Source organism: Phodopus roborovskii, unplaced genomic scaffold (genome assembly GCF_943737965.1).
Source record: "Phodopus roborovskii unplaced genomic scaffold, PHOROB, whole genome shotgun sequence".
Classification (NCBI taxonomy): Eukaryota; Metazoa; Chordata; class Mammalia; order Rodentia; family Cricetidae; genus Phodopus; species Phodopus roborovskii.
In genome coordinates this window covers 16,351,356-16,363,968 of record NW_026126517.1, presented here as the reverse complement: position 1 = coordinate 16,363,968, position 12,613 = coordinate 16,351,356, and the positions used below count along the sequence as shown (strand labels likewise).

The 12,613-nt window shown below is 37.9% G+C and overlaps 1 protein-coding gene across 1 annotated transcript in view; it reads left to right on the top strand.

Annotated features, from left to right (window-relative positions):
* Positions 1–9,005: 9,005 nt before the first annotated feature.
* The window catches only part of Spa17 (sperm autoantigenic protein 17), a 380,810-nt gene continuing 377,202 nt past the window's right edge, over positions 9,006–12,613 (top strand). The window contains exon 1 of the mRNA XM_051197115.1: positions 9,006–9,017. The gene's annotated coding sequence lies outside the window, so the exon portion shown is untranslated. The remainder of the gene's footprint in view (positions 9,018–12,613) is intronic.

Sequence of the window (12,613 nt, the reverse complement as noted above, 5' to 3'; positions counted from 1 at the left end):
ATGAGACTTCTGTCACCAAGGTCATTCTGGCCTTCTATTGATCACCACAATTCTCACCCAGCATAGACACAAAGCATCAATGATAGGCCAGCATCCTTCAATGTTCCTAGCTGAGCAGTGCAAAAGTAATGTATGTTGTGTTTGCTATAAGCTTGCTGCTGCTGCTTGTTCTACTTCCTCTATTTCCTCTTTCTCTTCTTCTGCTTCTTCTTGTCCCATCTCCTCCTCCTTGTGTTCCTCCTCTTTCTTCTCCTTCTTTTAAAAAACTATAAGAACTCAGTCTTCAGATGCCGTTTTGAAAACAACCTTTTCTTTCTATGGAAGCCTAAAATTTGTGTTGTCTCCATCAAACGGCTATATTCCTTGTTCTAATACACACACACCCTCAAATTGTCTTTCAGATGAAATATATATGTGTGTGTGTGTGTGTGTGTGTGTGTGTGTGTGTGTGTGTGTTCCCCTTACTCCACATCCTCTCCAACATCAGTTGTCCTCAGTATTTTTGATCTTAGCAATTATGACAGGTATAAAATGGTATCTCAGAGTTATTTAGATTTGCATTTCCCTGATGTTTATATATATATATATATATATATATATATATATATATGTTTATATATATATATATATATAAAATCTTATGATATTTTGGCTCTTACGTATAATTATCATCCATCTATTAAAACTATATTTCTTTCATAAAATGAAATTTATTTCAAGTATAGTTAATAACCACAGTTCTTCCCACCCCTCCTCCTACCCCCAAGGTCAACAAAACTTGACCCATTAAGTTGAGGCAGGACCAAGCCCCTTCTCGTTGCATTAAGGTTGAGCACGACATCCCACCAATAAGGAATGGGCTCCAACAAGCTAACCTGTGCACCAAGGATAGATACTGGTCCTGAAGTCAGGGACCCCTCAGATAGACCTAGCTACACAATCGTCTCCCACATGCAGAAGTTCTAGTTTGGTCCCATGGAGGCTCCATGGCTGTTGGTCTACAGTTTATGAGTTTGCATTAATTTGGTTTACCTGTATTCATAGATTTCCCCTTCATGGTCTTAAACCCCCTTGCTTGTGCATTCTCTCCTCCCCGCCTTTAATTCCTAGAGCTCAGCCTGGTGATTGTGGATCTCTGCATCTGGTTCCATGAAAAACTGGATGAAGTCTCTATGATGATAGATGAGGTATTCACCCATCTGATTACAGGTGAAGGTCAGTCCAGGCACTGTCTCCACTATTCCTAGGAGTCTTAGCTGGGGTCATCCTTGTACATTCCTAGGAGTTTCTCTAGGAGCAGGTTTCTCCCTAACTTCATAATGGCTCTCTCTATACAGATATCTGTTCCATTGCTCTCCCACTCTGTCCCTCTCCCAACTTGACAATCACATTCCTTCATGTTCTCATCTGCCATACCCTCCCCTTTAGTACACCCCCACTCCCAATTTATGCAGGAGATCCCATCTAATTCTCCTTCCCAGGGTGATTCATTCATTCCTCTTAGAACCATATTTCTTTGTTACCTAGCTTCTCTGGAGCTGTGGATTATAGTCTGGTTATCCTTTACTTTGCATCTAGTATCCACTTATGAGTAAATACATACCATGTTTGTCTTTCTGAGACTGGGTAACCTCACTCAGGATGATTTTATCCAGTTCCATCCATTTCCCTAAAAATTTCCTGATGTCATTGTTTCTTACAGCTGAGTTATATTCCACTGTGTAAATGTACATTTTCTTTATACATTCTTCAGTTGAGGGGCATTCAGGTTGTTTTCAGATATTGTCAATTTCTAATAATTCTGTTATCAATATTGATGAGCAAGTGTCCTTGTGATTGAGCATCCTTTTGGTATATGTCCAAGAATGGTATCTCTGGATATTAAGGTAGATTGACTCCCAATTTTCTTAGAAACTGCCATACTGATTTCCAAAGTGGCTGTACAAGTTTTCATTCCTACCAACAATGGAGGAGTGTTCCCCTTACTCCACATCCTCTCCAACATAAGCTGTCCTCAGTATTTTTGATCTTAGCAATTATGACAGGTATAAAATGCTATCTCAGAGTTATTTAGATTTGCATTTCCCTGATGTTTAAGGATATTGAGCAATTGTTTAAATGTCTTTTGACCATTTGAGATTCTTCTGTCGAGAAGTCTCTGTTTATCTCTGTGCCCAATATTTTTTTAAATTGGATTATTTTGTATTTTGATTCTGGTCTTTAGTTCTTTATATATTTTGGAGATCATCCCTATGTCAGATGTGGGGTGATAAAGATCTTTACACATCTGTATGCTGTCACTTTGTCTTATTGACAGTGTCCTTTGCCTTACGGAAGATTTTCAGTTTCAGGAGGTCCCACTTATTGATTGTGGCTCTTAGTGCCAGTGATACTGGTATTATATTTAGGAAGTAGTCTCCTCTGTCTATGCATACCAGGCTACTTCCTACTTTCTCTTGTATCAGGTTCAGTGTAACTGGATTTATGTTGAGGTCTTTGATCCACATGGACTTTAGTTTTGTGCATGGTGATAAATATGAATCTATTTGCATTCTTCTACATGTTGGCATCCAGTTATGCCAGCACCATTTGTTGAAGATGCTTTCCTTTATCCATTGTATCATTTTGGGTTCTTTGTCAGAAATCAGGTGTTCATAAGTGTGTAGATTAATGTCAGGGTCTTTTATTTGATTCTATTAAACCACATGTCTGTTTTTTATGCCAAAACCAAGCTGTTTTCACTACTAGAACTCCAATAGAGCTTAAAGTCAGAGATGGTGATGCCTCCAGAAGTTCCTTTATTATATAAAATTGTTTTGGCTATTCTAGGTTTGTTGTTTTTCCATGTAAATTTTAGTATTATTCTTTCAAGGCCTGTGAAGAATTGTGTTGGAATTTTGATAGGGATTGCATTGAATCTGTAGCTTGCTTTTGGTAATTTTAACATTTTCTTTATGTTGATCCTACCTATCCAAGAGCATGGGAGATTTTTCCATTTCCTGATTTCTTCCAATTCTTTCTTTAGAGACTAAAGCTCTTATTATACAGGTCTTTTACTTGTTTTGTTGGTTACTACAAGTTATTTTATGTTATTTGTAATGTAAAGGATGATGTTTCTTTGATTTCTTGTCCCATTTATCATTTGTATATAGGAGGGCTACTGATTTTTTTGGGGGGAGGAGTTTCATTTTAGTGAATGTGTTTATCAGCTACAGAAATTCCCAGAGAGAATTTTTGGGGTCACATATATACACTATCATCTCATCTGTGAATAGTGATAGTTTCACTTTTTTCTTTCCAACTTCCTTGATCTCCTTTTGCCACCTTATTGCTCTAGATAGAACTTCAAGTACTATATTGAATACATATGGAGAGAGTAAATAACCTTCTCTTCTTCTTGATTTTAGTGGGATCTCTTTGAGTTTCTCTCCATTTAATTTGATGTTGGCTGTCATCTTGCTGTAAATTGCTATTATGTTTAGGTAATTTCCTTGTATCCCTGATCTCCAAGATTTTTATCATGAAGGGGTGTTGGATTTTGTCAAAGACTTTTTCAGCATCTAATGAGATGATCCTGTGGGGCTTTTTCTTTCAGTTTGTTAATATGGTGGAATACATTGACAGATTTTCTTATGTTGAACCATCCCTGCATCTCCAGGATGAAGCCTACTGGGTCATGGCGGATTTTGTTATTTATGTGTTCTTGGATTTGGTTTACCAGTATTTTTATTGAGTATTTTAATGTTCTTGAGGGAGATTGGTCTGCAGTTCTCTTTCTTTGTTGCATCTTTGTATGGTTTAAGTATCAAAGTAACTATATATAGCCTCATAAATAAAGTTTGGCAATGTTCCTTCTATTTCTATTGTGTAGAATTATTTGAGGAATATTGGCATTAGCTCTTCTTTGAAATTCTGGTAGGATTCTGTGCTGCAACTATCTGGTCCTGAGTTTTGTTTGTTTGTTTTGTTGTTGTTGTTTTGTTTTAGGGTTTCTTTTTGGTGTTTTTAGACTTTTAATGACTACTTCTGTTTCCTTAGGGGTTACAGGTCTGTTTTAAGCATTTATCTGGTTTTGATTTAATTTTGATATGTGATACCTATCCTGAAAATTGGCTAAATTTTTCAATTTGGTGGATTACAGATTTTTGAAGTATGACTTGATGATTTTCTGGATTTCTGCAATGTATGTTTTTATGTACCACTTTTCATTTCTGATTGATTTAATTTGGATATTCTCTCTCTGCCTTTTAGTTAGTTTAAATAGGAGTTTGTTTATCTTGTTGATTTTCTTGAAGAACCAACTCTTTGTTTTGTTAATTCTTTGTGTTGTTTTCTTTGGTTCTATTTTATTGATTTCAGCCCTCACTTTGATTATTTCCTGGCATCTACTCCTCCTGAGTGAGTTTGTTTCCTTTTGTTCTTGAACTTTCAGGTATGCTGCTAATTCACTAAAGTGAGATTCCTCCAACTTCTTTATGTAGACTTTTAGTGCTATGAACTTTCCTCTTACCACTGCTTTCATAGCATCCCATAAATTTGGGTATGTTATGCTTTCATTTTCATTGAATTCCAGGAAGCCTTTAATTTCTTCTTTATTTCTTCCTTTACCCCAGGTGATTCAGTTGAGTATTATTCAGTTTCCAGGAGTTCATGGGCTTTCTGGAATTTGTGTTGTTGAATTCTATCTTTAAGCCATGATGATCTGATAAGATATAAAGAGTTGTTCCAATTGTTTGTATCTGTTGTTGAGATTCGTTTTGTAATCCAGTATGTAGTCAATGTTAGAGAAGGTTCCATGAGATGCTGAGAAAAAATGTATATTCTTTTGTGTTTGGGTGGAATGTTCTATTCAGTTAGTTTTCTTATTTCTCTGTTAATTTTCTGTATGGCAGAACTATCAATTGGTGAGAGTGGGGTGTTGAAGTCTCAAAATATTAGTGTGCTGGTTTTGATGTGTGATTTAAGCTTTAGTGATGTTGCTTTTACAAAGGTGTGTGCCTTTTCATTTGAAGCACAAATGTTCAGAATTGAGACTTCATCCTGATGAATTTTCCTGTGAATTATATGAAATGTCCCTCTTCTTCTCTTTTGACTTCTTTTTGTTTCAAATCTATTTTGTTAGATATTAGAATAGATGCCAGCTTGCTTCTTAGGTCCATTTGATTGGAAAGTCTTTTCCCAACCCTTAACTCTGATGTAATGTCTGTCTTAGAAGTTCAGGTGTATTTCTTGTATGCAGCAGAAGAATGGATCCTCTTTTTGGATCCATTTTGATAGCCTGTGTCTTTTTTTTAGATGAATTGAGTCCATTGATATTGAGCGATATTAATGATCAGCGATTATTAATTCCTATTATTATTATTGTTATTATTTGGTGGTGGTAGTAATGGTGTGTGTTTATTTTCTTTAAGATTTGCTGCTGTGGGATTATCTATTGTCTGTGTTTTCTTGAGTGAAGCTTACTTCCTTGAAAATTGAAATAGAGGCAATAAAGAAAACACAAACCAAGGGAATTCTTGAAATAGAAATTCTGGGTAAATAAACAGGAACTACTGATGCAAGCATAACCACCAGAATACAAGAGACTGAAAAGATAATCTTGGGCATTAAAGACACAATAGAAGAAATAGATTCATCAGTCAAAGAAAATGTTGAATCTAAAAAATTCTTGACAAAAAGCATCCAGGAAATCTGTGACACCATGAAAAGACCAAATTTAAGAATAACAAGAATAGAAGTAAAAGAATTCCAGTTCAAAGGCACAGAAAAATATATTCAAAAAATCATAAAATGAAGTATTTTAAAAATGAGTTTTGGCTTTATATTCAGTATTTCTTTGGTTTTTTGTTTGTTTGTTTGGTTGGTTGGTTGGTTTTGGTTTTGGTTTCAGTTTTTAGGGGAGGTTGTCTTATTTGTTTTGTTTTCTGTTTCAGTTGTTTGTTTGGTTGGTTGGATGGATGAATGGATGGATGGATGGATGGATGGTTGGTTAATTGGTTTGTTGGTTTATAAAGATACAATTTCCTTATATACTAGCTTGGAACTTACTATGTGGTTGGGTCAAGAACATATTGAATTGGTCATATTTCTGTCTCAGACTCTCATGTGTAGGATTACAGTATATACTACAGTATGGATACCACAACAGGCAAGGTCATTTGGTTTGTTCTACTTTATTTTTTCTCACTACAGGCTCTTAAGAATATAAAGTGCCTAGGCCTGGTGTTACATGCCTATAACTCTAACAGCTTTGGATGATCAGTTCAAGACCCAAAGGAAGGGCTCAAGGTCACCATGATATGTATTAACTCCTATGTTTAATATCTGCCACGCAAAGATTAAAACTGCATTTTTACCACTGTGTCACTTGCTTAGGTTTAACATTAGGTTTGGGGGGGATTGTTTGTTTGTTTGCTTTGTTTTGTTTTTGTTGTTGTTGTGGGTTTTTCCTTTTTTTCAGTGCAATAAAGTAGATGATGTAAACTAGAGGAGGTCATTTTCTTGAAGCTCTGGGGTCCTTCATTAAGTGTGGACATGTGTTTTCTGAAGCTTCTCTCTTTGGTCTACAGATGACTCTGATTATGCTGTGATGTTACCAGGCCCTTTCTTATGTGTATGTCCTCTCTTGATATTTATGTATCCTCACTTCTTTCTCATAAGGACTAGTCAGATTGACTTAGGGTCCACCTTCACATTATTGCAAATAAACTTAAATGAGTTTTAACTAGTCACACCATTAAGAACCTGATACCATTGTAGTCTACTGTCCTGGGGAATGGGACACCAACAAAAGTTCATGCAGGAACACATCTATATAATATTCACTATTTTGCAAGGAAAGTGAAGACAGTATGGAACTACACTGAGACAGCAACATCAAGATTAGTGAGACTTGATGGCATATGACATATCACTAAGAGAGAAAGGGCAGCTGTGAATCCACAGGGGCCTGAAATCCATTGTTTTGAATTTCTCTTTTATTCTTAATAAAAAAAGAGATTCTGTTACATGTAATATACACTACTATTTTACAGATGACTCAACAATGTGTGTGTGTGTGTGTGTGTGTGTGTGTGTGTGTGTGTGTTTGTGCACGCGACGCTTTGTACAAGAGGCTCAGATATAATGACCTAGTTCCTATGATTTGTGGTTATCTTGATGTCCTGGGCATAATTGCCTTGAAATGAGTGAATAAGTAAATTAGTATATAAGAATGGTTAGAGCCCCCCCACACACACACACATACACACCCAAGGCAAGAGGACAGCTTGGGGCCATCTCAGGCCCACCTCCCACTTGCCCTCTTTGGGATCTCCTGGCATGGGAACTGTGGGCAGGTCAACTTGACTCAAGAGACCAAGCCAACCAGAGTCTGCTGACATCTTGGTGCTAGTCCTGTCACCACCTACATGTCAGAGTGTCTCTGACATGACTGCACCCACCAGGAGAGCCATCAGAATATTGGACCTGCTTGCACCCACAGGAAGAGAAAGTTGGACCCATACTTACCAATAGAGAAAGAGACCCCACCTGCACCCAATGAAAGAAGGGATGGGAAGACATACAAAAATACATTCAACAACATAAAAACCAGTATGACACCACCAGAGCCTAAAGACTCTACACCAGTAGGACCTCAACATCCCAACAAAGATGTAGCAGAAGAGAATGACCTTAAAAACAACTTTATGAGCTAGGCAGTGGTGGTACACATTTAACCTAGCACTTGGGAGGCAGATACAGGCAGATCTCTATGAGTTCAAGACTAGCCTAGTCTACAGAATGAGTTCCAGGACAGGTTCCAAAGCTACACAGAGAAACCCTGTCTCAATAAACCAAAAAATTAAAAAAAATATGAAAATGATAGAGACCCTCAAAGAGGGAATGAGAAAATTCCTTAAAGAAACGGGATAAAAACCAAAAAATAATTCAAGAAATGGAGAAAAACACAAAACAAAAAAAAAAAAAATGCAAGAAATAAATCTCTTAAAGAAAGCAAGGAAAGCCAAGATAAAACAACTAGACAAGTGAAGGAAACAATCTAAACAGTTCAAGGCTTGAAAGATGAAATAGACAATAAAAAGTGCATACTCTGAGGGAATTATAGAAATAAAAAAGCTGGGTAAATGATTAGGAACTACAGATGCAAGCATAACCAACAGAATATAAGATGGAAGAGAAAGTCTCAGGCACTGAAGATCACTAGGAGAAGTAGATTCATTGACCAAAGAAAATCTTAAGTTCAATAAATCCCTAACACAAAATATCCAGGAAATATGGGACACCGTGAAAAGGCCAAAGCTAAGAGTAATAGATATAGAAGAAGATAAAGAACTCCAACTCAAAGGTACAAATAACATATTCAACAAAATAATAGAAGAAAACCTTTCCTACCTAAAAACGACATGCCAATGAAAATACAAGAAGCTTACAGAACACTGAATAGAGTAAATAACAAAATAGTCCCCTCCCATATAATATCAAAACACCAAACACACAGAATAAAGAAATATTAAGAGCAGTAAACAAAAAATGCCAAGTAAAATAAAAAACAGGCCTGTCAAAATTACATCACAATTCTTCATAGACTTTGAAAGAATAATATTCAACACTATATGGAATAACATAAGACCCAGGATAGTAAAAACAACCCTGTATAATAAAGGAAATTCCAGAGATATTGCCATCCCTGACTTTAAGCTGTATTATAGAGCTATAATCCTGAAAAGAGCTTGGTATTGGCACAAAAATAGACAGGTACACCAATGGAATTGAATTGAAAACACTGATATTAACCCACACACCTATGAGCATATGATTTTTGCCAAAGAAGCTAAAATTATACAATGGCAAAAAAAGAAAGCATCTTCAACAAATGGTGCTGACCTAACTGTATGCTGATATGTACAAGATTGCAAATGCATCCATATCTATCGCCATGCACAAAACTTAAGTACAAATGGATCAAAGACCTTAACATAAACCCAGTCACATTGAACCTCTTAGAAGAGAAAGAGGTACTTACCCTTGAATGAATTGATACAAGAGATTGCTTCCTGAACACAACACCAGTAGCACAGACCACCTGAAGCTGAGAAGGGAAAGGACACAGTCAACAAGACAAAACGGCAGCTCACAGAATGGGAAAAGAAATTCAACAACCCCACATCTGACAGAAGACTGATTTCCAAAATATACAAAGAACTCAAGAAGCTAGTTACCAAAACAACAAATAATCCAATTTAAAAGTGGGGTACAGAACTCAATAGAGAATTCTCAATAGAGGAATCGAAAATGGCTGAAAGACACTTAACAAATTGCTCAACATCCTTAGTCAACAGGGAAATGCAAATCAAAACAATTCTGAGATACCATCTTGCTCCTGTTACAATGGCTAAAGTGAAAACCATCAACAGTTTATACTGGGGAGGATGTGGAGAAAGGGGAACACTCCACTGCTGGTGGGAGTGCAAACTTGTATAGCCATTTTGGAGATTAGTATGGCAGTTCCTCAGGAAAATGGGAATGAGTTTACCACAGGACCCAGCAATCCCACTCTTAGGCATATACCCAAATGATCCACATCCATACAATAAAGACATCTGTTCAACTATATTCATAGCATCATTATCTGTAATAGCAAGAACATGGAAGATACCTAGGTGCCCCTCAACTGAAGAATGGATAAAGAAGATATGTTACATTTACACAATGGAGTACTATTCAGCATAAAAAACAATTGCAGGCAAGTGGATGAAACTAGAAGAAACCATACTGAGTGAGGTATCTAAGTCACAAAAAGACAAACATGGTATGTTCTCACTCATATATGGATTTTAGACATAGAGCAAATTATTATTAGCCTATAATTCAAAGCACCAGAAAAGCTAGGAAACAAGGAGGACCCTAAGAGAGACATACATGGTCTCCTGGAGATGGGAAAAGAGACAAGATTTCCTGAGCAAATTGTGAGTGTTAGGGGAGGGTGGAGAGAGTTAGGAGAAAGAGAATGGGATAAGAGGAGGGGGAAGGAGGACATGAGGGAGCAGGAAGATTGAGTTGGGGGAAGAATAGAGGAGAGCAAGAAAAGAGATACCGTAATAGATGAAGTCATTATAGATTTAAGAAGAAATCTGGCACTAGGGAAATGTCCAGAGATCTACAAGGATGACCCCAAGTAAGAAATTAAGCAATAGTGGACAGGCCACCTTAAATGACCTTCCTCTATAATGAGATAATGACTACCTTAAATGCTGTCCTAGAGCCTTCATCTAGTAGCTGAGGTAATCAGAAGCAGACACCCACAGCTAAGCACTGAGCTGAACTCATGAGGAGTCATGAGCAAAGGGGTCAAAACAAGGCTGGGCTAACCCACAGAAACATCAGATATGAACAAGGGGTGCTCATGGGCCCCAGACTGGTAGCTAGGAAACTAGCTTAGGACTGCCCCAGGCCCCTTGAACATGGGTATCACTTAGGAGGCCTCAGCAGTCTATGGGGCCTCTGGTAGTGGATCAGTATTTATCCCTAATTACAAATGGACTTTGGGAGCCCATCCCACATAGAGAGAAAATCTTTCAGCCTAGACACACAAGGGAGGGCCTAGGCCCTGCACCAAATGATGTGACACACTCTGATGATGCCCCTTGGAAGGCCTCACCCTCCCTGGGGAGCTGAAAGGGAATGGGACTGGGACGGGGGTCAGTGGGTGACATGGGAGGATGGGAGGGGGGATGGGATTGATATATAAAACAAAATTGTTTCTAATTTAAATTTTCAAAGAGAGAGAGAGAGAGAGAGAAGAGTGGTCCTTTAGTAAGAATACTAGTTGGTTTTAATAATAAAAATCCTGAAATAGATATAGGGGTTAATGCTGAAAGATCAGAGAAGCAGAGCAGCCAGCAACTACTTCTTTTATTTATTTACTCATTTATTTTTATTTTACATATCTATCCCAGTTCCCTTTCCCTCTCTCCCTCCCTCTTTCCCTCTCTCCCCCTTCACATGCACCCCGACCATCCTCCCCTCTCATCTTCCACACACCCCACATGTAGGGCTATGCCATCCAAGAGGGATCATGTAAATCTGTCAAGTCATTTGAAGTAGGGACTAGGACTTCTCTCCTGTCTCTGGGTTAAAGGAGAATCCCTAGATGGGGGGATGTGCCCGCAAAGTCCTTTGTGCACCAGAAATACATCCTGGTTCCACTGTCTGAGGTCCTTTAGACTGCTCAGGCCTTCTAGCTGAGCCCCATGTTCAGGGGGTCTCAGTCAGTCCCATGCTGGATTCCCAGCTATCAGTCTGGGGGACCATTAGCTCCTCCTTGTTCAAGTCAGCTGTCTCTATGTGTTTCTGCAACCTGGTCTTGTCCTCTCCCTCTGCATCTGGATTCTAGCTTGACTTGGTATTTAGTTATGGGTGTTTGCTTCTGTTTCCAACAGGTACTAGATGACGGCTCCATGATGGTGGATAAGTTAGTTGTTTTTCTCATTATAAGGGAAGGGCATTTATGGTAGCCTTTTCACTGTTGCTCAAATTGTTAGTTGGAGTCAGTCTTGTAGGTCTCTAGACATTTCTTTAGGTTCAGTTTTCTCTTCAAACCAATAATGGCTCCCTCTTTTATGTTCTCTCTGTCTCTATCTATCTATCTATCTCTGTCGTCTATTCCTCCCCTGACTCAATCTTCCTAGTCCCACGTGCTTTCCTCTCCTCCCCTTCTCTTTCTCCTAGTTCCCTTCTTACCTCTACCAAATCCTCAAATAGTTGATCTGTCCCTAAGAATCCTCAGACTGAATATGATGAGCTCCTGTCTCCTCCCACCTTATATTCCTCTCTCTTCCCAGCCCTATCACTCCTGTCTTCAACTTCCTAGTAATGGGACTAAAGGCATGTGATCCCAAGGTCTAGGATAAGAGATGTGAGCTCTGTTTCTCTTTGAGACTGGATCAATCTAGTGTAGCCCGGTGTGGCCTTGAACTCATAGAGTTTCCTCTGCTGCTGCCTCCCTAGTACTGGGATTAAAAGTGTGTACCAACATTGCCTAGTCTATATGGCTAACTACTGGCTTAGCTGCACACTCTGATCTTCAGCCAAGCTTTATTTGTTAGATCACAAACAAAATATCACCACGTGGTACAATTTTACCAATAAAATCCTTTCAAACTGAAGGTATATTCCTGTGTATTTAGTGCTTTTCTGACTTGGGAAAGTATTACATCCACTCAAAGTGGCAAATACGTATAACATATATCTATTTCCTTAATTACTTTTAAATATGCTCACATGTTCTATGTATCATATATGTGACAGAAGTATCTGTCCATTCTATATTATAGTTTGAAGTGATCTCACAATTTTGATATTAAATATACTTTTTCATATATATATATATATATATATATATGAATCTTCAATAGCACTGAGTTAACTCCATCTGTGTATTAGCTTGGGAAAATTAACATGGACTAATTCTCCCAAATTAATTTTAATAACAGAGAAATGAATAGCTATGATCAGTAGCTTATGTAGATATTAGCAATGACACCTGTGGTAGAACTACCAGGAGGCTGTCATCAACAGAGAAGTTGTTAAGTCAGGAGAAGTAGTACATACC